This window comes from Oryctolagus cuniculus, chromosome 14 (genome assembly GCF_051225735.1).
Source record: "Oryctolagus cuniculus isolate XC-2025 breed Fujian yellow rabbit chromosome 14, ASM5122573v1, whole genome shotgun sequence".
Classification (NCBI taxonomy): Eukaryota; Metazoa; Chordata; class Mammalia; order Lagomorpha; family Leporidae; genus Oryctolagus; species Oryctolagus cuniculus.
Genome location: NC_142880.1, coordinates 53,001,001 through 53,025,995, shown reverse-complemented (window position 1 = coordinate 53,025,995; position 24,995 = coordinate 53,001,001). Strand labels below are relative to the sequence as shown.

The 24,995-nt window shown below is 37.4% G+C and overlaps 1 long non-coding RNA gene across 9 annotated transcripts in view; it reads right to left on the bottom strand.

The window, feature by feature from the left end:
* LOC149122327 (uncharacterized) overlaps nucleotides 1–24,701 on the bottom strand; it is a 29,235-nt gene extending 4,534 nt beyond the window's left edge. Inside the window, exons 1-5 of one of the 9 annotated variants that reach the window (XR_016220664.1) lie at nucleotides 24,369–24,701; nucleotides 20,623–20,712; nucleotides 12,003–12,703; nucleotides 8,565–8,718; nucleotides 4,808–4,883 (exon numbers count right to left, since the gene is read on the bottom strand). This is a non-coding gene — a long non-coding RNA (uncharacterized LOC149122327). Of the gene's footprint in view, nucleotides 1–4,714; nucleotides 4,884–8,564; nucleotides 8,719–9,430; nucleotides 12,704–13,860; nucleotides 14,660–20,622; nucleotides 20,713–22,073; nucleotides 22,199–24,368 lie in introns of those variants that run through there. The other 8 variants (XR_016220663.1, XR_016220669.1, XR_016220670.1 and 5 more) reach the window with 8 other exon arrangements.
* Nucleotides 24,702–24,995: the final 294 nt, after the last annotated feature.

The window sequence follows — 24,995 nt, the reverse complement described above, 5'->3', positions numbered from 1 at the left end:
CGAAAGCCAGGAGTCAGAGCTTCTTCTGGATCTCCCAAGTGGATTCAAGGGCCCAAGGACTTGGACCACTTTTGCTGCTTTCAGGAACATTAACAGGGAGCTTGATGGGAAATGGAGAAGCCAGAACTCGAACTGACACCCCTATGGGATGCCAGAGTCTCAGGCAGCCACGTTACCTGCTATTGCACAGCGCCAACATCCTCGAAGATTTTAAAGATGAAATGCAAGTTGATGGATGTCTTGTTTTATAGATCATGTTAATCTCTACACTTGCACTGTCAAAGCTCTCTCAGTTATGTCAAACTTTATAATGAATTTATCATTGAGAATTGAGTCTTCAAATTGATATAAATATATAAAATTTTAGTTTTCAAGGTGAATTTCTATATAATATAAAACATTCTTTTTTAATTTTTAAGAAAGCTTCCTAGTGATATTTTTGGAAAGGATTTAAATCTTAGAATTACTTTCTGTGTTTTAAGCTATACTGTCATCAATTTGTATAGATGTTCTTTAATTTAACTCATTGACGTTTTATTGGTTTCTCTGAGAGGACTGGCACATCATTGACTGTGTTTAATTGTGCTTTTTTGTACTGTTGATGACAAAATTTGTTGATTTTATTCACCTTGACTGGAAGCACTTTTAGGAAACATGATACCTTAATCCTCTTGTTTCTCCAACTTGCAGAGGGATGCCAAAGATGCTGTAAAATCTCCAGGTGTCTCTATTCAGAAGAAACAGTGGGTGGGAATACTGGCTCAAATTCCTGGTCCTTCACCCTACACCAGAATCTGGTCCAGTTCTATGTTTTGCTAACTCTCCAGTGTTTCTACACAGATTCATTTTTCTTAATTATCTAATTCTACAACATACAGAGGAGTTCTAAAGTTAGACAGGTATAGGGGCAAATGAATAATTTAAAAACTAATATGGCATGCTTAATTCAACTAAATTTTCAGACATTGACACATTTATTGTGATAATAAATGAAAGCTGATCAATTTTTTGTTTATTTTCACAAAGAGATCTAAAATTATAGAATATTTAAAAGACCTAAACCAAAAGCAATAGCTGTGCATTTTTCCAGACTCCCTATCTTGATAATATACATTTGTTTTATTTTTATTCTATTTTCACAAAGCAAATACATTTCCTGGAAGGAAAATAAATTCAAAGTATACAACCAAATCACTAGTGGCCATAACTATAAATATATACATGATTTCCCTTTTTATGTTTATAAACTCTATTTGAATTATTTATACTGTATAAAATTTTAACAAATTAATGACCTACACAATTTCCTTTTCTTAATATAATTTTACAATCATATTTCAAAGGACAAAGTCTCATTGTTGTGATCAAAAACAAAGTTTTGATTCTGAAGTATCAGAAGTAGTTATTACTCAAATTACCACAGTGGCTCTATGTGAGTGTGTGTGTGTGTGTGTGTGTATGCAAGTCTCCTTTCTATAATAACAATGTTATTCTCTTTTGAGCTCAATATAATGTAATATTCCCAGGTTGTATTAGTCTTAAACCGAATTCATAGAGCTGTTTACCAGTGATGTGTAGTGAGCTCTCTTCCTAATTTAGAGTATATGGGCATTGCTATTAATTGGAAAGACTCTGGTTTTATCTACATTACTAAAAAAGAGAGAACTATGCCTAAAAATTATGAGACATTCTCTTTTATTTCCTCAGACATAGATATTAAGATTAATTAAGCATGATGTTATGTAATGGTAAGGCACAACAATAAATTATCTTTGATACATGTTGGCTAAAAAAATCATTATCTATGATGTTCATTTCTTATGAAGAATTTAGTATTTTCAATCATTTACTGCCTTAAATCCCATGAGGTACTGCTTTTCTCAATTTATGAAATGGATTATACAAACTAAAAATTTCTACTGATAGCAGGGATTTGATTGTAAAGCCATGAGAGACAAAATCAAATTTTCTCAGAGAGTTACAAGCTCTATTTTTGACACATATTCATCATGAAAGGATTTTTGGAAATCCACATCATTATCTTTTATTGTATTTAACTTCTCGGATATATAACTAAATCTTGAGATTCAGGGTTTAGGGAGAATAGGCAGTTTACCACAGGTTTGAACTGACAGAAAAGTTTTATGATTTAATGCAAATATTCTTTTTAGAGCTATGTTTAATGGTGATAATTATGGTAAATAATATTTAGTAACAAAACATAATGAAATAAATAGCATTTAAAATCATATATTAAGTATACATAAAAATCTTGTTCATTATTTCAATAAGAAAATGAATATATTTTATGGTATGGAAAGAAACAAAGTGGTAATTTCTCAGGTCTGTTTTCTGTGAGAAGATAAATATGTACTTCTTATTTTTTTTTGGTTTAGGAACTCAATTGCCTAAAGATTTATGAATCACAGAGCAGAGCAAGAGGTCTCTGCAGACCTACTAATAATAACACACATATAAATCTAGATTCTGACATCTATGTGGAACTTTTTATAAAAAATTCTGGTAGGAAATCAGAAAATGTAATAGCACTAACTCCATATTTAAGCAATTTGAAATCCAAAAGAATACTTTATTCTCATGGATTATTTTATCACAATGATAGCATGAAAATAAATCTAGACAATATTCACTGTGGGAAATATATAAGGCATTTGGAATTTCAATTCTATGTTTCTCATAAATCTTCCCTTCTATCATCACACTGACTATCCTGAATTCATTTGAATTAAAGAGGAACTCTAAATATTTTAACATTTCAAAGCTCTATATCATTCTTAAAAATCTCAAATGTAATGAGTTTAATGATTTTCCAGAGCACAAAATATGGTGAAAACCTTCTTGAACATTTAGGTAACATGAACATTCTATTTCAATTTTTCTCATATCCTCAGACTAGTACATAAATTAGGAATAACATATAATTCTTTAAGGGGACTCAAAATTTTAGTGCCCATAATTTTTACATTAATAGCAGTTAATACTATTATAATATTCTAAAAGATATCTTTTAAAAACGGTAAATAATGATACCATAACTTTCCATATGCTTAATTTGTTTTTCCTGGTGGCACCTGTCTACAACTTATGGCTGCTATTGCTTCCAATATATCAACTACTGTTCTTATAGCAACTCCAACATATCAAGCTTCACATGATACATTAGAATGCTTAACTCAAAATAATATTTTCACTGAGTGTTATTTCTTATGTACAGCTTCCACATTAGATGGTTGTAATTTTCATCTATTTTGTGATCAATGTGAACAAATTGAAATTTTTAATGACTTTCTTAAAGCAAATTATTTAACAGATAGCTTATCTGGCATTTCTCTTTAGAATTTCATACATCAAATCCTACACCTGTGACATGGAACTACTTGCCCAGAGTTCCAGAAGTTCAACTACTATTTCAATGGAAGAAAGCTATTGGAACTGAGACCAATCGTATAGCATAAAAATATGTTTGATTGCTTCATTCAATTGTCAAAGATCATCTCCATTTCTTCACTTGTCGTGATGTTCCATAAAGAACAACATAAGGTCATTTATGAAGTGTAGATGTTGAACATTTAGAATGACATGCAGTCAATGGAAGTATTTAGAGCAAGTCACTAATTTAATAATACATCACTCTGTTACTAAAGTAAGAGTTAATACATTAAGAATAAATCATGTAGAACTGCTTGTCACATTTGATGGAGTCCATTTAGAAAATGTATTTGAATTTCTGATACTGTGACTCCATTAATTTTATTTTACATGCTTTCAATTTTTAAAAGAAGTGTTAAAGTAACTTGAAATCACTGAAGTGATTTTCAGAGGAAGAAGGATTTTTTCAATAGTCTCAATCTATTTTCCCTAAATAAAGACATCTCTCTTCACCTTGTCATAAGCCCCCAAAATCGCATGATCAGTTCCTCCAAGTATTCATGATTCACCAGTTGGAAAATATTTTACAGATTCATTAGTTTTTTTTTCCTTTGAAGTCACTACATACAGTTTCAAAAATTGCTGCCCTGGTGTGCTAAATTAATCATGCAATAAGACTTAGAATGTTATATGTAAGGTATAATGCCATAAGCTTTTATAAGCAACTACTATATAAACAATTTATCTGTTTGAAAACCAAATATTCATCTATTAATTTTACCTGTAGGAATATTCATATAATGGAGGAAATTGACAAGCAAGAAAGTATAATGTGCTGTAATAATGACTTCTGTATAATAAAGAAATAAATTTGCTGGGGCCAGTGTTGTTGTACAGTAGATTAATCCTCTGCTGTGGCACCCGCATCCCATATGGGTGCCGATTCTAGTTCTGGCTGTTCCTCTTCCCATCCAGCTCGCTGCTATGGCCTGAGAAAGCAGTAGAAGATGGTCGAAGTCCTTAGGCCTCTGCACCCGCATGGGAGACCCAGAAGCAGCTCCTGGCTCCTGGCTTCAGATCAGCGCATTTCCGGCCATTGCGGCCATTTGGGGGGGGGGGGGTGGTGGTGAACCAGCGGACGGAAGATCTTTCTTTCTGTCTCTCCCTCTCACTGTCTGTAACTCTACTTCTCAAATAAATAAATAAAATCTTTTAAAAAATAGAATTGCTTTAATGAATGGGGATTTGATGGACACCTATATAAATAACTATACATAAAGTTCAAATGTGAACATTTGACAAACAATGTATATTTGTTATTAACTCTTAAAAGTTCAATTTTATACTAGTTATTATCTCATTCATTTAAACTGTGATGGTGGGTATTTGCTTCAAAGTTAAGAACTTCTTGGTGTACCTGCATCCCTTATTGGAGTGTGTAATTCAAGTTTCAGATTCTTGGATTCCAATCAATCTTCCTGCTGTCGTGAAACCTGGAAAGTATCAAATGATGGCTCAATTCATTGTGTCCTTAATACATACATGAGAAACCAACACTCATATCAAGAGTTCTGGCATCAGTTTGGCTTATTTGCCCCGGCTATTGAGGACATGTAGGGAGTGAGCAATAGGCTAGAAAATCCATTAAATTGGTGGCTCCTGTCTTTATTTCTCTTTGTCTCTCTGCCCTTTCAAATAAATTTTAGGGGCTGTGCCGTAGAAGGCTAAGCCCTCGCCAGTGATGCTTGCATCCTATGTGGGCGCTGGTTCCTGTCCTGGCTTCTCCTTTTCCTGTTCAGCTCTTTGCTATGGCTGGAAGAGCAATGGATGATGACCCAAGTGCTTATGCTCCTGCACCACCATGGAAGCCTGGAAGAGGCTCCTGACTCCTGGTTTCAGATGGGCCCAGCTCTGGCACTTGCAGCCATTGGATGAGTGAACCAGTAGATATAGTACCTTTCTCTCTATCTCTCCCTCTCTCTGTAACTTTACCTCTTAAAGTAAATAAATAAAAATATTTTAAAAATAAATTTTAAAAAGTTAAGATATAAAGTGTTAACATAAAGCAATTCAGAACAATGAAAATATAAATTATTAATAATATGGATATTTAATGAAGATTTTCTTATAAGACATCTACACTATTAATTTTTTTAGATTTTTTGAGATGTTTTGAATCCTGGCACATGGTACTCCATGTACTTAAGCTCTTGACCATATTCTTGGGGGAAGTTACTTGGTCTGTGAACTACTTGCCATACCCAGAGTTCCCTCCCCCATTTCCTAAACCTGGCTGTTCAACTTTATTCATTGAATCATTTTAGTATACTTTATGTTGTAGAAGATGCATTTTGGTATTAATTTTTGTCATAATTAGTTTGCTAATTTTTAGTTCCATCACTTGGGTAAAATCAATTGGATAGGTTGGAATTTCTCCATAAATAATGTCATATGTATTTAGATACTATGTTATATAGCAGTATTCATTATGTACTGTAAGAAAGATCAGCCTGCAAATTTCCTAGATTGTAATTTTTTGATATCAGCATGATGCCTGTTTTACAAAATGGTTTTAAAATGTTCCCCTCTTTTGTAATACTTAATGTGATTTTTATACATTTGGGATAAAGTATTTAATTTTAGGTAAAACTCAAATTTCTTAGAAAAATATTATCTCTAAGTATCTCTAAATACATATGAAGCTTGTTTTTTTTTTTTAAAGATGTTTTAAAGATTTATTTATCTGTTTGAAAATCACTAATAGAAAGAAGAAAGGGAGAGATCTTCCTTCCGCTGGTTAATTTCCGAAATGGTTGCAATAGCCGAGGCTGGGCCAGGCCAAAGCCAGGAACCTGGAGCCTCACGTGCGTCTCACACATGTGTGGCCAGGGCCCAAGCACTTGGGCCGTGTTCTGCTGCCTTCCCAGGTGCAATACTAAGAAGCTGGACCCAAAGCGCAGCAGACGAGACTTGAGCTTGCACTCTGATATGGTATGCAAACAGCAGTTTAATCTATCATGCTACAACACCAGCCTCAAGTCTGTATTTTCTTATTCAGAAGAATAGGTTTCTCTATGCATATTGAACTTGTTCAAATATTTATGATCGTTAGTTAATTTTTGATTGACCTATTTAATCTTCTGAGAGATTTATTAATGTGCATCGGATACTAACTTGTGTTCATCAGTGAACATTTTTGTTTCCTATGAATCCTCTCTCCACTGTTCCCCCACACATGTAGATTTGTTTGTCATGTCAGCTGTGCAGCTGTCAACTGGGTGGATTGTATTCTGCTTCTATGAGCCACTGAAAGGGCCATATCCTCATGTTTATAACAGCTCAATTCACAATAACTACAATCTACATGTCCATCAAATGTTGACTAGATAAGAAAATATGTGGAATTTATAATGGAATACTCTTGTGCCATAAAAATGAACAAAGTTCTGTATTTTGCAACAAAATTGATGCAGATGGAGAATATTATGCTTCGTGAAATAAACCATTATTAAAAAGACAAAAGTTTTCTCTGATTTGTAGTAACTAATCTATAGAATACTAAAAAGTAATGTATATGCGGGCTGGTGCTCTTAGGTAGCGGGTAAAAGCCGCCTGCAGTACTTGCATCCCATATGGGCAATGGTTCAAGTCCCGACTGCTCCACTTCTGTTCCAATTCTGTGCTATTGCCTGGAAAGCAGTATAATATGGCTCAAGTACTTAGGCCCCTGCATGTGGGAGACCCTGAAGAAGCTCCTGGCTCTTGACTTCAGATGGCTGCAGCTCTGGCCTTTGTAGCCAATTAGGGAGTGAACCAGTAGATGGAAGACCGACCTTTCTCTCTGCCTCTCCTTCTTTCTCTGTGTAACTCTTTCAAATAAATAAAGCTTTAGGGGTCGGCACCGCGGCACAGAGGATTAAGGCCCTGACCTAAAGTGCCATCATCCCATATGGGCACCGGTTCTAGTCCCTGCTGCTCCTCTTCCAATCTAGCTCTCTGCTATGGCCTTGGAAAGCAGCAGAAGATGGTCCAACATCTTGGGCCCGTGTACCCACATGGGAGACCCAGAAGAAGCTCCTGGCTCCTGGCTACGGCCGTTGTGCCATCTAGGGAGTGAGCCAGAGGACAGAACACCTTTATCTCTGTCTCTACCTCTTTCTGTAAATCTGTCTTCAAATAAATGAAATAAATCTTTAAAAAATAAATAAATAAATAAAGCTTTAAAAACAGCATCAGCAACAAAAGAAAACCACAAAAATAGTCAATAAAATAGACAATTCTAGGAAATTTAATTTCAACTAAATATCCAAATTGTGTATAATTCTAGAATTATTCTTTGTTGTAAGAAATGCCCAATGAATTTTGGAATGGCAGGGAAATGTCGACCTAAAATGGATAATTTTCCACATTTGTGTCCCATCATATGATCCAATACATAATGCATTTTTTCCTCATTAACATCTGTTTTACTACCCGAGCATATATTTTTCTTGATAGTTTCGAGTGTTTTGTTGTTATTCCTGGGAATATTTTTTGTTCTTTGTCATCTGATAAAATTCTATTGATAAGGGGCCGGCACTGTAGTGTATTAGGTTAATCCTCGGTCTGCAATGCTGGCATCCCATATGGGTACCTGTTCCAGTCCAAGCTGCTCCACTTCTGTTCCAGCTCTCTGCTGTGGCCTGGGAAAGCAATAGAAGATGGCCCAAGTCCTCGGGCCCCTTCACCTGTGTGGGAGCCGAGGAAGAAGCTCCTGGATTCAGATCTGCACAGCTCTGGCCATTGTGGCCATTTTGGGAACAAATCAGCAGATGGAAGACATTTCTCTCTGTTTCTTCCTTTCAATATATGTCACCCTACTTCTCAGATAAATAAATAAAATCTTTTAAAAAATTCTATTCATTCTTGCTTCCAGTTCAAATCTCTTTCTCTGTGAATGTATATTGCTATTCTTCTACTCATTCGAGTAAGCTCTACTTTGTCCTCCTGATATAGCTGTATTACATTAATTATGTAATAGAATAAATTATAATATATAATATATATAATAATTATAATGTAATAAATTAAATATGTAATAGAATAAATTTTAAAATAAAATTTTTTAAAAAAATGAATGCTTGTATATGAAGGTATTTCATAAAGTGGAAAGTGAAATTAAAAAATGAGTTTACCTTAGTGACTGTTACAGCAGTTTAAAAAATCCTCCAGAGAGGGGCCAGCACTGTGGAATAGTGAGCAAGGCCATTGCCTGCAGTGCCGGCATCCCATATGGGCACCAGTTTGAATTCCAGCTGCTCCACTTCCGATCCAGCGCTCTGCTGTGGCCTGGGAAATCAGTAGAAGACAACCCAAGTCCTTTGGCCCCTGCACCCACATGGGAGACCCCGAAGAAGTTCCTGGCCCCGGCTTCGGATTGGCTCAGCTCCAACTGTTGCAGCCATTTGGAGAGTGAACCAGTAGATAGAAGACCTATTTCTTTGCCTCTGTCTCTCAGAGATGTACTATTCACTATTGGTCAGTTTTGTTGCCCTAACAAACAGCCCAAGTACTCTGTAGGTATATATCTATTCTGGATCTGTGTGGTCAATCTGCTCTGCAATTTTAATGCCCATATACACTTCATCTTAATCTATATTTTCAGTATGGAAAGGGAAAGCATGATTTTAAAACCTTGTGATGGCACATAAAGAATGTGAATCTTCAGGACAATATCTAAGAATATATGGGCTAGATTTGATTATGGAAAATTAGAATCAAGATGTCCTTTTGTACATTTTAGTGTGCATATCTATATGTTAAAGGATAATGTGCAGAGATTGACAGGTTTTGGAAGAAATGGTAAATAAAAATAGTTTATTCTCATGGACATAGCTTCATAAGATAATACGATGCTTTGGACAAAAGAGAGATCTTTATTTAATTTTTATTTCACTATTACATTCTCTATCAATCCATTTCTTTACCAAGCAGTAAGATGCATATATTCTTTTTATCTTTTAAAATTATTTATTCTTAATGAATGAATGCATCTTTCCTAGTGTATTCAAAACCAAATAGTAGCCGATATTATAATTGATTTAACATGAGGAAAATGTTCAATTTATGAATTTATTAGCATTGAGTATAAGTGTGGCACACAGAAATTACTCTGATAGTTACAAATAAAGACTAGCAATAATGTGTGTGGATCTACTAGTCTATTCCCAAAATTGCAAATGACTGACACTGATTGATAAAATGATGGAAGTGTAAACCTTAAAATAATGATTTCTATGGCTTTGTCATTATATGTACTATAAAAAAAAGAGTAAATTCTAATACTGAGGTCAATTTTTAACATTGGAATGGCTGCAATAACACAATGACAGCATATGACATGAAGTATTGTAAAAACTAAGGCAAGAGAAATTCTAGTTCAAATATTTACACTTCAACTAGAATAGCTAGATTATCTTCTAGTCTAGCTTATTATAGGGTTTTAATTTCTGAATAGAATGTCAAAGTTCATCTGTTACTACAGGAAAATACTACACACTGAATGAATTATAAACAATAACCATTTATCGCTCACAACTTCGGAAGCAAGAAAGTTTAAATGAAACTGCCAGGCAGATTCAGCAAATGTTTAATACATAATTTCTCTACTTCCTCTCTGTCCACTCATGGCAAAAAGGGACAAACTTCCTTAGGACTCTTTTGAAAAGGCCCATATGGCATTCATGAGTGCTCTATCATCATCTTCAAACTAATACCCTCACCTCTTAATATCATTACATTGAAGGTTAGTTATAATGCGCTTGTGTTGTGATGCCACAAATATTCACACTATAGTGAGAGAAACACATGGCATTATTTGTAAGCTAACAGACTAATACACAAGTAAGGCAGAAATAATATCTATGCAGCCTTTGAACACTAAATCACTTGAAAACACACCTAAATTTAAACCTTCAAGACACCAAAATGTAGTGAGCTCATGTTTCTAAAGTAGTTACAAGTTATTGATGTGTTACTTGCACAATAGATTTTTAAGAGACTGAGCTCCTAAAAATATAATACAAGTGTGAAGTCTCATTCCAATTCAGATATCATAAATTTTACTCCTAGATCAAGTATAGAGTGTAGCAATATAGAATTTCTGGAAACAGATCACCTAGATTTCAGCTCCATAAATTTTAACTGTAAATATATGTAGCTATACATTAAAAAAATCAATGTTTAATTACCTGAATTTTAAGTTAACAAAAATATGAGAAATAATAAGCATGAAAATAGAAAAAGCATTTACTAACAACAGTAAATATGTAAGGGAAATTGTTGAATTAATTGGACTTCTCAGAGAAACAGAATGATAAAATGTATGTATGAGAGACGGAGTAAGAGAAAATTTTCTTAAAAGACATTGGCCCCCAGGAGCCAATGAAGTCTGAAGATCTGCAGTTGGCAGATGGAAGACTCAGAAAACCAACTCTGCAGGGCCAGCCTGAGGTTGGAGATTCAGTTTGAATACCAGCAGGCTCAATACTCAGCAAACTACATTCCAATTTGAGCCCCGAAGCAGGTGAAAATCCATGTTTCACTTCAAAGGTAGTTATGCAGAAGCAGTTCCTTTTACTCAGAGGAGGGTAAATTCTTCATCTCTTCAGGCCTCAGCTGAAGGTATGAGGCTCTCACCTACCTAAGGGGCAAGAGGCACCATCTGCTTGACTCTGTCTACAAGTTTAAATATTACTCTCACCCAGAAAAGATACACCCAAGGTGGTGTTTGTCCAAATTGTCTGGGGACTCTCATTCTATTCAGTTTGTCAATTAAAAATAAGCCATCACAGTTATTCAGTGATAAAATTAAGACTAGGTATATTAGCATAAGTTTTTTTTTTTTTATTACAGTCTAGTTAATGAATCTGTCAAAATATGGAAAACACAGGGCAGGCACTGTGGCATAGCAGGTAAAGCAGCAGCCTGCAGTGCCAGCATCCCATATGGGCACCATTTCAAGTCCTGGCTGCCCCATTTCCGATCCTGCCCTCTGTTATGGCCTAGGAAAGCAGTAGAAGACGGTCCGGTCCCTGAGTTTTGCACCTGTGTGAGAGACCCAGAAGAAGCTGCTGATTCCAGGCTTCAGAGTGGCCTGGCTCCAGCCATTGTGGCCATTACGGGAGTGAGCCATCAGATGGAAAATTCTCTCTTTCTCTCTCCCTCCCTCTCCCCTTGCCTCTGCCTCTCTGTAACTCTGCCTTTCAAGTAAGTAAATAAATCTTTAAAATTTTGGAAAACATAGAATTAGCAAATACCAAGTTATATATATAACAATTAAGGGTGCTTTGCCTAAGTGAAAAATAAATAAATAAATAAACAAATAAATAACTAACAATACTCTTCTTAGCAAACAAAGGAATGCTTTTCAAACAACACCTACAGTTGATGGGAATTAAGGTAAAGTTGACTGAGCGTTTCTTAGGGAAAACATGTAATGGGGCAAGTCCAATGTCACATGAAGTTGTAAGTCACAAATGTATCAGTCTATGCTGTGTTGTGGCACACAGAGTAAAGAACAGATTCACCAAAATTCATTTCAAACCACGAAGGTGCAAAAGTTCTTCACTCACCTAACAAAGCTTTTGAGTATAGCTGAACAAAGCTCCAAAGCTGGGCTTGAAAAACTTGAGAATGTGAAGAAAGGAAATTGGCCTTGGTCTTTACAATGTATATCTGCATTGAGGTTTCCTACTCTAAAACAAGTGCATTGTGGTTTTGAAAGTATCACTTGTGTGCAACAAGCATCCATGCTTTCTTATCAGCTTTCTCAAATATGGCTCAAAAGGGAACTGGGAGAGCTGAGGTCTACAAGCTGTCATTAGTAAAACATAAAAAAATTGGATCTCTTATGATACACTTGATCTAGTTAAATTTCATGAGCTCACTGCTGGTAAAACATTCTTCCAAAAGGATGAGCTTCCTGGATTATCACTGATGTGCTCCCATGCTTGCAACAGCATCCATAGAATAAGATCCATAACTTGTGATTCATTTAACAAACACTCAGGTGACTGCCACTTACAAAACAATGTGTTCATTTAGGTACTTCCAGTCACTGAGCCTGTTCCAGAATCTTAATGACTGAACAGGAACATCAAGGAGGCTGTGGACAGTAATGCAAAAAAGAACAGCCTATTAAGTTGCCCTATATTCTCGAAGTGTTGAGTCTCTTAATGGACCTTGTGGTTGTTTTACTGCTAATATACCCTTAAGTGATGTTTATTGTTGTTCTGTGTTAGCATTTTCGTTCCATTTTAGACTACTGACAGCACTGAAAACAGAAAAAAATGAAAAGTATTATTATATTGACAGATACAATATATCTACTGTAAATTTTCAAAACTAATCATTAAAGAAAAACTTATAGAGAAAGCAATGGTACTGTTTAGTTCAACTATTTAGAACTCAGTATTTAAAAATGTTCTAAAATTTTTCCATCCTTTTTCTAGGCAAGAAATATCATCCAGACAATGATACTTACCTATTTTTTTTTGTAACATAGGCTTTATGGTATGATGATTTTCTTTATTTTATCTTTATGTCTCAGATAATAGTGTGTGTGTGTGTGTGTGTGTGTGTGTAGGTGTGAGACAGAGAGAGAGAAGGAGACAATCCATATGAATCCATATAACATGTTTCTACTCTGGTCCCATTGAATGAAAATAGCAATAAAATGTGGAGTTAGAAGACAGCGGTATGACTTCAGATCTGCACTTGTTACCTGGTTATTCTGAAATAAAACACTTAATAAAAAAGCCAGAGAGCAATATCTGTTCTGCATGATGCATCTGGCCTTTCTTTGCTGACCTATGGTGTCTTCATGTAAAGAATGAAAACCTGAGTTTAGCTAACCTTTAAGGCAAGATCTAGAGGCTTAGCTTGAAATTCTATAAATCATTTAGGCAACATGTTGGTAGGAATGGAGGTTTATGTAAGAAAGGGAATAATAAGTGGCCGGTGCCACTGCTCACTAGGCTAATCCTCCACCTGTGGCGCCAGACCCTGGGTTCTAGTCCCAGTTGGGGTGCCGGATTCTGTCCTGGTCGCTCCTCTTCCAGGCCAGCTCTCTGCTGTGGCCCGGGAGTGCAGTGGAGGATGGCCGAAGTGCTTGGGCCCTGCACCCGCATGGGAGACCAGGAGAAGCACCTGGCTCCTGGCTTTGGATCGGTGCAGTGCGACAGCCATAATGGCCATTTGGGGGGTGAACTAACGGAAAAGGAAGACCTTTCTCTCTGTCTCTCTCTCTCTGTCTAACTCTGCCTGTCAAAAAAAATAAAGATGAGGAATAATTGATTTCTTATTTTTTTTTAGCTACTTGAAATAGGCAATCACTAACTAGACTTAGAGTGTAGAAATAGTACATAGCACAAATCCATTTTTTTATTTTAATTTATTGTCCTTGAATAAATAATATTGATATACAATTTCCTAGATTTATCAATTCTATTTGGAACTTGAGATACTGGGAGGCTATCATTGTTGACAAAACATAGTAATATATGGATTAAATATTAAGCTAAAAAAAGCATATTTTCATACCAGATGACTTGATTGTAAATCATTGAAAATGCATCAAATTTAATACACTTTAATACATTTTAGTTCATAAAATAATACATTCCTACAATCTAATTGAAATTATAATCCAAAAAAGGAGCTTAATTTTTAATTACTGGCTCATTGCTTTTTAATGAATTACAATCTAGGAAGTATTTATTTGCATGTTGTAGTATTGGGTACATATCTTTTGTCAGGGTCACAATTTAGTGTAGGTTTCTGAAAAGATACTGTTTTATTAAGTAATGCATAATTTAAATGGTATAGCATTACAGTGACCTTAAATAATGGTAGCATTGAATCAAGAATCTGATTTTGATTACTCAGTTATATAGAAAATCAAAGTACGGCCGGTGCCGCAGCGCAATAGGCTAATCCTCTGCCTGTGGCACCAGCAAACCGGGTTCTGGTCCCGGTCGGGGCGCTGGATTCTGTCGCGGTTGCCCCTGTTCCAGGCCAGCTCTCTGCTGTGGCCTGGGAAGGCAGTGGAGGATGGCCCAAGTGCTTGGGCCCTGCACCACATGGGAGACCAGGAGAAGCACCTGGCTCCTGGCTTTGGATCAGCGCAGTGCTCCAGCTGCAGCGTGCCGGCCACGGCGACCATTGGAGGGTGAACCAATGGCAAAGGAAAACCTTTCTCTGTGTCTCTCTCTCTCACTGTCCACTCTGCCTGTAAAAAAAGAAAGAAAGAAAGAAAGAAAGAAAGAAAGAAAGAAAGAAAGAAAGAAAGAAAGAAAGAAAGAAAGAAAGAAAGAAAGAAAATCAAAGTACGTTAGAGTATAATAAAAAATGTAGGTCATGAATTTGTGCTAACATTTGCTAAAACCTAAGTTGGTATAATATCTCCTAAAATTAACGAGTTTTTAAAATAAATTACACACCTTCTCAAAAAAACATTAAAAACAATAAATCAAAGAAAATATTTTTATCTAATACTCATGGTTTTAAATCTTTAGTGCCCAATTGCCCAAAGCTCTCACCCTGAGTATTCCAAAGTAAACATCTTTTATATTGTTGTTAAATATCCAACTTTGGTAAGAAAGTTGGGGTTGGGAAAATGTGGACTAGAAATAGAAATATTTTTGAGAATATATCTTTTCCTAAAAGAAAGTAGAAATGAATTGTATATATTAAAACATTTTCATAATCATGCTTTACACACAGACACACATATACACATATTTGTACATACATTCACATAATTCACACAGTGGATGCAACCTTTATTCCTATATCTTTTATTATAAGTTTAAATGTTATGAGCATTATATGTAATATAAATTTCAATGGAAAAATGATTGCTAATTATTACCCTTAATATTGATTATCATGAACTATTAAAAGATGTCTATTATATTAAAATGTTTTATTAAAAAAACATTAAGAGGTCCACTTAAGAGAAAAAAGATAGTGATTTCTATATGTGTAATTTTCATATAAGAGTGTCTGAAACATTTACTTGAATTTGAAAACTGAATTTGAGTTTTTACAATTTTTTAAAAAGATTTTATTTATTATTTGATAGGTAGAGTTACAGACAGTGAGAGAGACAGTGAAAAAAGTCTTCTTTCCATTGGTTCACTGCCCAAATGGCTGCAATGGCCAGAACTGCACCGATCCCAAGCCAGGAGCCAGGTGATTCTTCCTGGTCTCCCACACTGATGCAGGGGCCAAGCATTTGTGCCATCCCCTACTGCTATCCCAGGCCATAGCAGGGAGCTGGACTGGAAGAGGAGCAACCAGGACTAGAACCAGTGCCTACACGGGATGCCGGTGCTGCAGGTGGAGGATTAACTCAGTGCACCATGGCGCCAGCCCCAAGTTTTTACAATTTTTAATAACCTAGATATTGCAAACACACCTAATATACATATATATATATATATATAAAAACATCAAATGAAGAGGAACAAATGAAGTTTACATTGAAGGAGGAAGGTATTATGAGAATAGTCTAAATTAGTGCTGATGCCCTGGTTCAGCTCACTGAAGTGCTGAATGAGGTTTTGGAATTAATTTATGGACCTACCTCCTCTAGTAACCATGAAGGGCTTGCAAAAAGTTGTTGAACAGCAAACTTAAAAAATTATGTACATTTTCAATGAATGTTCTGAAGCCTCCACATATAAGGCTTAATGAACATGAGCAACTCTGCCCAAGATAGCATATTACCACCAAAACCTGTGCAGGAAATCATTCTTCACATACTTGTTGTGTGCCAAATGTGAGAATTCCAGTTATGCCTTGAGGTTTTAATAAATATCAGTGACAGCAAAGCAAGTGTGGAACATTTTTAAGCTAGCACCCTACACTGACCTCAATTTTATCAAGTTGGATATTTGTCTATGAGAACCAAGTTTTTATGAGTGTTGCAAAAATAAAAATAGCGGCCGGCGCCATGGCTCAATAGGGTAATCCTCCACTTGCAGGGCTGGCACACTGGGTTCTAGTCCCGGTCAGGGTGCCGAATTCTGTCCTAATTGCTCCTCTTCCAGTCCAGCTCTCTGCTGTGGCCTGGGAAGGCAGTGGAGGATGGCCCAAGTGCTTGGGCCCTGCACCTGCATGGGAGACCAGGAGAAGCACCTGGTTCCTGGCTTCAGATCAGTGCAGTGTACTGGCCGCAGCAGCCTTTGAGGGGTGAACCAACAGATAAGGAAGACCTTTCTCTCTGTCTCTCTCTCTCACTGTCCAGTATGCCTGTCAAAAAAAAAAAAAAATAGCATGAAAGACTTCAAATAACAGCAAACAAGACACATTGAGTGCCTAGATATACCTCAAAATAATTAGAAGTTTGTGTGGGTGTGTTGGTGTGTGTTTGTGTTGGGGTGTGCATTGGTGTGATTGAGTGAGAGAGAAGATTTTGAAACAGTTTATGAGGATAAGTACCAGTGAAATTAAAACTAGGACGTTAATCAATATAAACCAATGGCAAAGTCTCAGCAGGTAGGCTTCTGAAAGCAATGTTCACAAATAAAACATTGATCTAGTTAAATTTTGTCTTGAAATATAAATGTTCCTCTTATTATGAAATATTCATGTTCGATAAAAAAGAGAAAGAAAGTGAATTCCTTTACATGTTCAACAAACTCTTGTGTTCACTGTGTACCTGGCATTTCTCTGCCTAACTGTGATAGTTATTCCTTTATTGAATTAAAGATTATCAAAAATTTGAATTTCTACAAACTGTTCAACTTTGGAATATAGTGAATCCATAGTTGATAGAACTTTTTATTAGGATTGATGCTATTAGACTTGTGGTTGGCAATAATTTTATGCTATTTGCCTTGCCATGTCAGGATGGAGTGAACAGACAGGCTAGGTGCTCTACAGATTGCAAAAGAATTGTATCTCATGGCAGAATGCAATCAAGTCTGGTGGCTCAGGAAATGCTCCCTGCACAGTTGGCTTTGCAGCTAATATGATGTAGAGTGGGCATTTGAGCAAGGAGAAGAGTATTCCAGCCAAAGGAACTGCCATTCTGGAAACACAAAGAATCCCCCAAATTTGTAAAGTAGAGGATAGAGGAAGTGGTGACAAGGGAGAGGCAGATTGGATTATTGAGACCATTTGGAGTTTTTGGCCTGCATCATAAAAGCAAAGTGAAAATCTTGAAGGGGGTAAACATGTATACATGTGTATTTGTGTAACATACTAATATATATATATATATATATACACATTACATAATATATTGTATATATTCAACTGTAATTTTTCCAGACACCTATTCAATCAAGTGGGGAAAACACATAAGAAAAATCACCCTGAGAGATGAAACTTCCTACTGAAAGAATGGTATTCATTAAAAAAAGCCACAAATGCATCATATATAGAGTAACGTTATATGTAAATATATATATACACACACAAAATATATATAAAAACATTCTCTCCCTTTTTGATTCTATCAGCTAGTATTTGCAGACACTATTCTTGTTTATGTGATCCCTTTGGTTCTTAGTCCTATCATTATGATCAATTGTGAACAGAAATTGATCACTGGGACTAGTGAGATGGCATTGGTACATGCCACCTCGATGGGATTGAATTCAAATCCCCTGGTATGTTTCTAACTCTACTGTTTGAGGTAAGTCAGCTTGAGCATGTCCCGAATTGCACATCTCTTCCCTCTCTTATTCCCACTCTTATATTTAACAGCGATCACTTTTCAGTTAAGTTTCAGCACTTAAGAAGAATTGTGTATTGATTACAGTATTCAACCAAAAGTATTAAGTAGAACAAACAAAAAAAAATACTAAGAGGGATAACATATTAAGCTGCTCATCAACAGTCAGGGTGAGGGCTGATCAAGTCACCGTTTCTCATAGTGTTCATTTCACTTTAACAGGTTTCCTTTTGGTGCTCAGTTAGAGAGAATGATCCAACATGGGAAGTGAGATACACAGCAGACCCATAGAATGGCAAATGTCCTAACAGCACTCTGGCCTCAGAATCAGTCCTTAAGGCATGCGGATCCAGCTTAAATGCCCATGAGAGTATTTCAGGCATGGAAAGCCAAGACACTCTGGGGGGAAAAAAACCTAAATGAAAGATCTCTGTGAGTGAGATCCCAGTGGAAAGAATGGGTCATCAAAGGAGGTACCTTTCTCTGAAGGGAGGAGAGAACTTCCACTTTGACCATGGCCTGTCTAAAAATGATCAGAGTCAGTGAACTCAGGGGGCTTCCATAGCCTTGGCAGCTCATGACAAGAGCCTAGGGTGATTACTGAGGCCATAAACAAGAGTGTCAATTTGTTAAGTCAACAACAGGAGTCACTGTGCACTTACTCCTCATGTAGGATCTTTGTCCTTAGTGTGCTGTACATTGATATTTAATGCTATAACTAGTACTAAACAGTATTTTTCACTTTATGTTTCTGTGTGGGAGCAAACTGTTGAAATCTTTACTTAATGTATGCTAAACTGATCTTCTGCATATAAAGAGAAAGGAAAATGAATCTTGATGTGAATGGAAGGGGAGAGGGAGTGGGAAAGGGGAGGGTTGCGGGTGGGAGGGACGTTATGGGGGGGAAGCCATTGTAATCAATATTCTGTACTTTGGAAATTTATATTCATTAAATAAAAGTTAAATATATATATATATATACGAAGACAAAGAGATAACAGGAAACAAAGGAAATTATTCTGCACAAGATCATCAAATAAAATGTTATATGTTTTACTTATGCTTTTGTGGCTTAAAGCAAATTACCAAATTGAGATTTCACTCTCAGATTAACAGTATATATTTGTAAATTTGATTTGATACCTAGATATATTTTAAGTAAAATCCAAGTTATTCATTGTCATTTTAAATTTGTTGGCTGTTTTTATTATTTCTTAAAAGTTTTAAAATGATATTTTCTCAATGTGGCATTTGTATGTATTTCGACATGAAAAGAAAATGTTGCATAGTTGTTATGACTCTATTTCATTTTATTTCCTTACATTTTTATTAATTTTTATTTCATAGTTTTAATGTTTAAGTACATTTTATCAATGTGATTCCTAACATAGATATTTAAACCACAGTGTAATGACTCAAATGTCACATTGTTCTTCAGTGTGCCTACATTTTACAAAGTAGCCAAAGAATATATTAAGCTCTTCTGTTTGAGTGGAAACATGTATATTGGATGACATGTCATGAACATGACTAGAGTACCATAAAATTATAAAGTAAAAAATGCATTTAACTTGTAGTATTGTTTTACATACAACATAGTAAATACAAGAAAGTGCTTAAATAAATTCTTTTTTTAGATGTATTTGTTTGAAAGGTAGAATTAAAGAGGGAGAGGTAGAAAGAGAGAGAGAGAGAGAGAGAGAGAGATTTTCCATCTGCTGATTCACTCCCCAAATGTCTGCAAGGGCTGAGCTGGTCTAAAGGCAGGAGCCAGGAACTTCATCCATGTCTCCCACGTGGATGCAGGGGCCAAAAGCACTTGCACCATCTTCCGCTACTTTTCAGGCCCATTAGCAGGAAGGTGGATTGGAAATGGAGCAGCCAGATACAAACAGCACCCATATGGGATGCTGGCAATGCAGGGAGCAATATTACTGCCTGCGTCACAGTGGCGGTCCCAGAATCTTCCAGTTGATAACATTGACACATCACAAAATTTAGTTTCCCTTGCTATGAATTAGGAAATTATTCAAAATTTTAAATTAATAGAAATCAAAGCTGCATTATTTTGTATTAATTTATCAATTTAAAATTATAAAAAATTTCCTAACTCATATTGTCACTTGATCTTACACAAAATGCCTAGAAGCAATAGGTTGGCTATTATCAAAACACCAAAGATAACAGATTTTGGTGAGGAACACCTTCCTATTGTTGACACAGATGTCAATTAGTACAGCTTGTGTGGAAGACAGTGTGGCCCCTCCTCGAAAAGACTGAACATAAAGCTACCATATCATTCAGAAATTGCACTACTGGGTATATATCCAGGAGAAATGAAATCACTCTATCAAAAAGAGATCTACTCTCCAAGGTTAATGCAGCAATATCATTAGTTGAGAAATGGAAACAAGCTAAGTGTCAATCCACTGATGAATATATGGAGGGAGTGTGGGACACATAAAACAGAATACTAGACAACCGTTAAAGGGTAAAATCTTACTCACAGCTGGAGTGTCTTAGTCCACCCGAACGAGGATGGACTGGGTCCAGAGAAATGTAAGTGTACTGCTCACTCGTTTCCCAGCCTCCCAATCCTGGAGACAGACATGGTGGGGAGTCAAATCAAGCAAGAATTTGTTTATTGCGCATGTAGCAAAGCCTTTTAAAGTACAAGACTCCAGGATTATTGGAGCAGGGCATAAGGAACAACCAATTACTTAAAAGGTCATTTTATGGGGCGATTTTTTACAGGACCCGCCATATGTCTGTACACTCATCATCAGTTGTCGTCACCTCCCCGATGCTGTGCAGCCAATCAGCTTTGTTGGTAAACAACTTTGGGTACCGCCCACCTTACTTCCTTTGGGCGCCATCTTTGAATTGCTTCATGTGCCTAATTTCCTTCCCCACAGATTCCCCTTTTTTGTTTTATATTAAAGAGAGAGAAAGAGGAACTGAGCAGAGAGTGTGCCTGTCTTAGGTTGTCCCCTCTGACTGGGATCAGCCCTTTAGGGAGCATGTCTGTCTTAGGTTGTCCCCCTCTTGGGATCTTACCCGTCTTTGACTACTACTCCAGCTATTAAGGGCTGCCCCAGGGGATCTACCACCTTAGCAACTCATGGTATTATGTATTATACCTCTACATCTTGGCAGTGGCTGTATGCATAGGGTTCCCAATCTGGCGCTTGAAGAGTGACATAACCCGGTTCTTGAAGAGTGGCACCTTTAACAAACATTCTGAAAATCAAAGTTCTAAATTCTGTAAACTTTTGGTATCTCCAAAGGGCCCCTGGAGATGTCAAAAGATATATCTCTCATCTTGCAGAGATAATAACCAATCAGGATGTTTAGATTAAAAGTGCTGCCAAGATATAAAATGATTCGACACTCTACTAAAATTTCTCACAACCCATAAGGACAAACAATCATCAAAGAAACAAAATAAAATTTTAAAAAACCAACTTATAAAACAAAAAGGGGGAATCATACCCCCATAGGACCAGCTACAAATGGCCATGCTCACCTTATATGGCAAATTTAGAGTCTCATCCTTTGAGATTTCCAGGGATCTGACTGGAAGCCTCAAAGTTGGAAGACTCAATTTAGAATTTAAACTGTAAGAGAGTCAAACCGCTTAGCCAACAATTAGTACGTTTAACCTGAACATTTTAACCAAGGCTGTGGGCTAGATCTGATTAGATTTAAGGTAATCACTTAAACATTGAAAACAGGCAAATAGACATAATATAGACCAAGTCTGATCATTGTTACAAGGTGATTAAAATTAAAATTGCATTTATCTAAAACAAGTACTAATTACCCATTGCTGTTTCATTGAGTACTGATTACTCGAAAACCTGTTAAATAAATTGCAAAATAAGTTCAGCAAGTTACAAAGCAATATTTTTAAGGGTAGTGAACTTCCTAGATTCAAAGAAAAATTAGTTACAATTACCTTTTTTTTTTTTCCTAAGAATACCTTAGGCCCCATGACATCACAGTCTATCAGCCAAGTGGGGCTGCTTCTGAAGCAAAGGTTCAGGCAGCTTTGATAGTTCTCAAACCTGATTTTCCAGTCTTCTTTGCTCAAGATAAAACAAAAGAGCCATCAGAAGGGTGGGATACCTAATTTGTTTCTCAATAAGCAGGGAGCCCAAAAGGATGGGATTACCACTCCCTTGCTATTCTTATGGTAAAACTGGAACAAGAGAGGGACAAATGACCAGTTGGAAACCATGGAGACAGCCATTCCCAAACTTGTTTTGGAGAGGATCATTGATAAGACAAGGAGAGTAGACTTTGGACCAGGCCTGGTTCTAAGATAAAGTCCCAATTCCTAGGCAGGAAGGGGAGGTATAGTGAACTGAGATAGTGAAGTTGGGGCTGCAAACATGGAAGGCTGAGGTTTTGCTTAAACTTTGGAGGCCAATACGACCTTGACCAGAGATCAGTACACATAGAAAGTTTAGATCAAAGACAGAAAAGCTTGAGCATATGGGATCTCCTTCCATTTTCCTGAAGGCTCAAAGAAGTGATAAAGTTCTTGAATGTTATCAGGGTCAAACTACTCCGACTTTGAGCGGATCCCTCAGGGCCAAACATATTACCATGGAGGGGCCACTCTAAAGATGAGTCATTGGTGTTTCAGGGCTGGTCATCAGCGTAGGAGCCCATTGCTTAGGACAGGGAAACACATCTTGAAACAAAGCAGCAGAGAATGAGAGACTCCTGTAGGGCTGGAGGAAAAGTTTCATTAACTGCAAAGAGAAAGACCCATCAGGTTGGAAAGAGTTAATGGTTTAAGATTCTCACTACCTTAGGTAAGACCAGCAGTAGCCAGAGGCATTTCTCTAAAATGAGGAAAAAAAAAAAAAAAAAGAAGAAGCTCTAGGGAATACTCTCCCTAGAGATATCTGGCCATGTCTGCATGTGTGTGGCAGGCTACGTTGACTGGAAGAGAGTACAAAGAAAGACTGTGGTCCCCCATTTACAGGAAAGATTGCACACGTTGGGGCCTAGCAGGACTGGCCATGGGGTTGGGTAGGTGTGCTGTTTACAAGATGGAAGTGGGCTATCCAAGAGAGGGCAATATCCATAAAGGGGTGGCCACATGGGTAGAATTTGAGGTGGGGTGGGTTGAGGCAGTGCTGGGCCTTTAGGGGTGCTGCCACACCTGAAGGCTCCACCTTAGTTTTAACTGCCTCTGGGGATTTATGAGCCTCCCTCAGGCCAGCACAGGCTGTCTGATGATCAGCATTCATTCCTTCCCAAACAAGCTTCTTAACAAACTGATCCCGAAGGTCCCCAGCCAGCAACTTATGATGGAGACTGTGTTGGACCCTGACTATAAAATCCAGCAATGACTCTCCCAGTTTTTGTCGCACCCCTGTGATGGGAGATTTAGTGGACCCCTCATCCAGCTTGTACCAAGCATTAAGTCCTGCCTGCCTCACTTGTTCACAGTATGGAGCAGGTAGCACAGCTTGCTGGATCCCAGTAGAGAATCCCTCCCTTGTCCCAGCCAGCATAGCATATGTAATAGGGATAACTGGCTGGGCTGCTCAGTTAGCTTCAGCCCTCACTTGGCACTCCTCCTTAAAGAAGGTGCACCATTTTATGAACTTGGAACTCATGAGGACTGCCTTGGCCACATCCAAACCGTCCTTGGGGAGGCATGGGTGATAAGCTATGTCTTGCAGCAGGGTTTGGGCCCAGGGGGAGTTTGGCCCATCTTCCACCACTGCTTTGCAAAGCTCCTTTAAGTCCTTTGCTTCCCAGGGATACCACTCCAGAGGTCCATTGTCCCCCAGAGCTAAATTAACAGGGTAGGCCTGAGGCAGCAGGTTCCTAGGCCCAGAGTTCACTTCCCTATGCTGTTTTATGTTTACTGGATAAGCTTTCGCATAGGTCACCTCATTTCTCTTCCCTTCTTCCGGGAAATTCCAAGGGTCCAGATCACACAGCTCCCTCTGCAGCTCCACATAGTGGGAGGCCGCCTCTGCCCCTGGGAGATACAGGGGGGTTCCAGTCTTTCTGGGGCAGATGGGCTAGAGGGGGTGATTTTTACCTTCATTTTTACTTCAATAGTTCACACCTCCACGGGGTCTCTGCATTACTGATCAAACTTAGCCCATTCTCTTTCCCCATTATCTTCCTCTGCATCTCTAGGCTCTCCCAAGTCCTGTAAGGCCTTTAAGGCTGGGTCCTTTTTGGACAAAACCACATTTCCCATTCTGAGGGTTTCACTTACCTGAGAGACTGCTTAGCCTTGGCCGACGTGCCCCTGTTGGAGCCCCACGTTGGGCGCCAGATGCAGGGTCTTAGACAACCCAAACGAGGATGGACTGGGTCTGAAGAAAAGCCGCTTGCCCATTTCCCAGCCTCCTGATCCTGGAGACAGACACAGCGGGGAGTCAAGTCAAGCAAGAACTCCTTTATTGTGGGCGTAGCAAAGCCTTTTAAAGTATAAAACCGCAGGATTATTGGGGCAGGGCATAAGGACCAACCAATTACTTAAACAATCATTTTATGGGGCGATTTGTTACAGGACCAGCCATATGTCTGTACACTCATCATCAGTTGTCGTCACCTCCCCTGATGATGTGCGGCCAATCAGCTTTGTTGGTAAACAACTTTGGGTACCGCCCACCTTACTTCCTTTGGGTGCCATCTTTCAATTGCCTCGTGTGCCTAATTTCCCCACACACAGCAGCATAAATGGACCTGGAAGTCATTATATTAAGTGAAATAGGCCACGATAAGTACCCCATGATCTCACCTATATCTGAAATTAAATAAAAGGTAATCTTATTGAAGATAATAATATAATGATGGTTTCTAGAGGCTAAAGAGGTAATCATGGAAGAAGGAATGAAGA